This window comes from Galeopterus variegatus, unplaced genomic scaffold (genome assembly GCF_000696425.1).
Source record: "Galeopterus variegatus unplaced genomic scaffold, G_variegatus-3.0.2 Scaffold14150, whole genome shotgun sequence".
In the NCBI taxonomy this organism is placed as follows: domain Eukaryota; kingdom Metazoa; phylum Chordata; class Mammalia; order Dermoptera; family Cynocephalidae; genus Galeopterus; species Galeopterus variegatus.
Window position 1 is genome coordinate 7,799 of NW_007740261.1, and position 4,597 is coordinate 12,395.

The 4,597-nt window shown below is 39.8% G+C and overlaps 1 pseudogene; it reads left to right on the forward strand.

Moving 5' to 3' along the window:
• LOC103581870 overlaps window positions 1-4,597 on the forward strand; it is an 11,997-nt pseudogene that overhangs the window by 5,723 nt on the left and 1,677 nt on the right.

Genomic DNA, 4,597 nt, shown 5'->3' on the forward strand with positions numbered 1-4,597 from the left:
GGTTTGTTTCCAGACTTTTCCTAAATTAAACATGGCTTGGTCAGCATGTGTGCATGGTGATGGTTACTTACATGCATGTGTGAGCATCTCTGCAGGACAGATTCCCAGAAGTGAAGATGCTCAATCAAAGACCACTTTTGACTGCATTCCACAATTTTTAAAATGACTGCAAATCCATTTTTGTTAGCTGAGTCTGACAGCAACAGCTTCAGATAACTTACTCAGTAGTACTATTGTATTACTCAATTTTAAATCTTTGCTGAACTTCATATTTCTTCTAACACACATTTCCTTAAGTAAGAATGTGTTAACACTTTCCCCTGCGTAATGGAGATGTAAAAAAAGAACTACTCGATTACTGAAAGCAGTATGAATGCATTGAGAAGCCTGGAAGGACTGCACTTCAATAATTTCCCGATTAGGAGGAGAGAGCTGAAATGTGACAGCCCGGATTCAAAGTTAGTTTCTCCCTTTTATTGGAAAGACAAGGAAGTTTCACAAGAAAGTTCAGTTGATTTAACCATTACAAAGAACACAAGCACATGGGCAGCATTATGGCTAAGTATAGTTTTAACAATGGAAACTCATAACATCAGTGAAATAAACAAAGTGAAATTCCATAGGGCAATTTGCAAAAGGTTAAGTTGATCCACCAACAAAAGCTTGTTCTTAGCAAACACTTTCTTTTCCTACAGCAATTTCCTTGGTATGTTTACATAACAATGAAGTAACTTTCTCAACATATCAATCAGTAGGTTAACCTGCACCAAGGACATCTGCCCTTTGAGCCAGCAATTTTGCTGTGTTACAATTCTTTATCTACAATGGAGACTTTAGCCTGGGCAAAGTTTCCTGTTTTTTGCAAGCTTAACATTTCTATGTGTATTTTTTAAAAGTTAGGTCCTATGAAATACATTTGTTTTATTAATTTTAGTATCTCCACAAGAGTGAGATCAAGAAGCTCTTGCACATGTTGATAATAAACCACTGGTTTTCTTTTTATGTGAGTGTTCATCTTACATTCTTTGCTCTTTTCTGGGGTCCTTCTCTTTTAAAAAATATTTACTTATTACAACATGTATTAAAAATCATCTTTTTTCCTGTCTTTTATTGCTAAGGAAGCCTTTAGACTTTTGGGTACTTTTGGTTAATTTTTACTAAGTCAAATTTGTCCACATTTTCTTTTACCCACATGCTATCTACACACTATACAATTCTCAGGGTTTTGTGTGGCTTCCTTTAGCAGATGTGAAGTTTTCACTTATTCACGTGTCTGTCTCTGAGCTCTCTCTTCTGTTCCGTGCATCCATTGTCCTGTTCTTGCAGTCTCACGATTTGTATGACTGCACCCTTGCAACAGGTCTTAATATCTGGTAGAATGAGTTCTCTGACTCTTTAATCTTTTATTTTCAAATTAACCTAACTCTTCAAGACCTTTTATTCTTCCAGAAATATTTTAGAATAAGTCCATCAAGTTTCAAAAAAAAATCAGGTTGAATTTCATTAGAAGTGAATATATTCTATTGGTGAATTTGAATATATCATTGATCTGTGGGAAATAGATTACTTCATAATATTGACACAAAATATGCCAGAGTGTGGCATGGATATCCATCTATTAAAATAATCTTTCATCTTCTAAGAGAGTTCAAATATTTGCTTAGAGATGTTGTGCATGTTCTGTTAAAGTAACCTTTAGCTACTATTGGTGTAGTGGTGTATGATATCTTTGATTTGGATTGAGGGAAATTTATATATTCTTTTGGAGTAGAGAGATTTCATGTTTCTTAAATTTAATCCAGGTGTTTTATATCATTATTATTAGCATCTATTTTTCATTATCTTTTTCAACTGGCTGTTATTTCTAAGTAGAAAAACTAATGATTTATGGATACAAATTTTCTCCCATAGACATAGTACCTGCTGAAGATGGCATCTTATATCAAAAGAAAAATATATAGATCATTTTGTAAAACCTCTTTAAACAACTGGGAAGTTGCCTGGAAAAAATTGAACTCAACTGGCTTCTCACATCTTATAACCAGATAATATCAACATGAATCAAGTATTTAAATTTTTTTAAAAAGAGTCTTTTTAGCTGTAGCAGAAACCATGGGAAATTATTTTATAACTCCAGAGTAGGGAAAAACTCATTTTGTCACAAATCTCAGGAGATGTACTAGGAGAGATTGATATAGTGTTTAATGAAAAAAGACACAGACCAGTGTGTAGTATATAGTATGCTGCTTTATACTTTTTATGACTTTTTAATTTTTTTCCACTTTTTAAAATTGTGCTAAAACATGTATAACATAAGGATTGCTACTTTAAGCCTTTTAAAGCATGCATTGCATGGAATTATTTATATTCACAATGCTGTGCAACCACCACCCCTATTTCCATAACTTTTTCATCATCCTAAACATAAACTCTGTACCCATTAAGCAATACCTTCTCATTATTCCTTGAGCCCTCTTGTTTCCAGTAACTTCTAATTTACTTCTGTCTCTGAATTTTTAAAAAATTTTAATTTATTTTTTCTTAATCAACCCATACTAATTGTAGACATTTATGGAGTAAAATATGATATTTACATACATTTATGTAGTGTGAAATGATGATATCAGGGTATTTAGCATATGCATCACTTCAAAAGTACCTCTAAAAAGGTACATTAAAAAATAGCCATAACCTAGACAACCTGTGGAGAGGGGAAGTGGGTAGTAGTGGGCCATAGGGGTAGGTGATGCTTTATAGTTTTCAAATTTTGAATCAATTAACCATATCAGCTATTAAAATTTAAACAGCCACCACCCCATATAAAGATTAAAGAAACAAATTCAGTACCTTACTGTATCTTCAATATTTGTAAGAGTTTTGCAATGAATTCAACAGTTTTTTCTAAGTATAAAATCACTGTCAAATAATACATTTACCCATACATTTCAACTTACATTACTCGCCTCTTTTTCCTTGTCTAACTGCACTTGCTAGTATCTCTAGTACAATGATACATAAGAGCAAAACATTGAATTTCTTTATTTTTTTGCTTACTCATTTACATTTCGATTTTCCTTTCTGGCCATAAAGAATATTTGCTTTTAAGCAAATTTATTAACTCTTTCTGGTTGATGTTTAACTTTCCTTCGGATGATGTTTTGCTCAGAAAAGAATTATTTTAAAAATGATCTAGATTTTCTCTGATACTTTTCTAATTCTGTGCTTTTCTAATTTTTTTCTGTATTTTTATTCTCAAACATTTGATTCATCTGGAGTTTACTTTGTTATAGGTAGAAAAGGTTCACTGGGCAACAGAGGGCCTGAAAGACGATTTTTGATCTCTGGATAATTGTTGGGGGGCTGGGACAGTTTCATAGGGATGACCCAGTGGAGCTGCCCTTCCTGACCATGTGCATCGAGGAGAGTCTGCACCTACATCCCCTGTACCCAGGACTTTGTGCTCCCAGAAGACTGTGTCATCCCCAAAGGTGCCCACAACGTGAGGGGGAGGAAGCTCTTGGGTTGGAACAGGGGCCTTTCACACTCTGGTGCCTTGTCCTGACTGCTCCCTCCTGTTCCACAGGTGTCACTTGCCTCCTCAGTATTTTCCGGACCCATTACAAACCAGCTGTGTGGCTGGACCCTGAGGCGCTGTCTACCCCTCCCAGTCCTTGTTTGTTCCAGGGGTCCTAGAGAAGGCGGCAGAGTTTTAACTTGGGAAATGAGACATCACCTCCCCCACCACACACATCTATCCTTCCATGGCTGCCTGCCCTGGAAGACCTCACTCAGTGACCCTACCTTGGTCTGCCCTCCAGGTCGATGACCCCTTCCACTTCAACCCTAAAAACATCAAGGGGAGGTCACCAATGACTTTTATTACCTTGTTGGTGGGGCCCAGGTGAGGATAGCAAGCTTCTGGGCGGGGATGGGGTGATGGAGGTGGGGGTCTGGGCACCACAGCGGAGAAGGGCGCGGGGAGGGGTGGAGTTGTAGATGGTCAGAGTTCCAGCTCTCCTTCCCTCCCATCCTACAGACGTTATGGGCAAACTACTGGGGATGGAGTTTGGTTGGGTAAGTCCAGCAGGGGTCCGTGGTGTACTTCATGCCCCCCCCCCATATCTGCTATTCTGAGTTGGGGGCTGGATTCTGGGCCCGGCTCAGGGGATACACAAACCCACGTCGGGGCCCCAGGCAGAGTTAACCCCCCTCTGTGCCCCTCAGGGTGAGCAGGGTGGGTACTGGGGATGGAGTTTGGTTGGGTAAGTCCAGCAGGGGTCCGTGGTGTGCTTCATGCCCCCCCCGCATATCTGCTATTCTGAGTTGGGGGCTGGATTCTGGGCCCGGCTCAGGGGATACACAAGCCCACGTCGGGGCCCCAGGCAGAGTTAACCCCCCTCTGTGCCCCTCAGGGTGAGCAGGGTGGGGATGGGGGTCCTAGTCCAGGTTTCAGGTATGATGGGGCTCAGAGGGGGGGTCCTTTGTGCAGTCAGAGCCCCCATCTCGGCCCCCAGGAACTGCATCGGGCAGACGTTCGCCATGTCCGAGATGAAGGTGGCCCTGACGCTCACGCTACTGCGCTTCCGCGTCCTGCCCA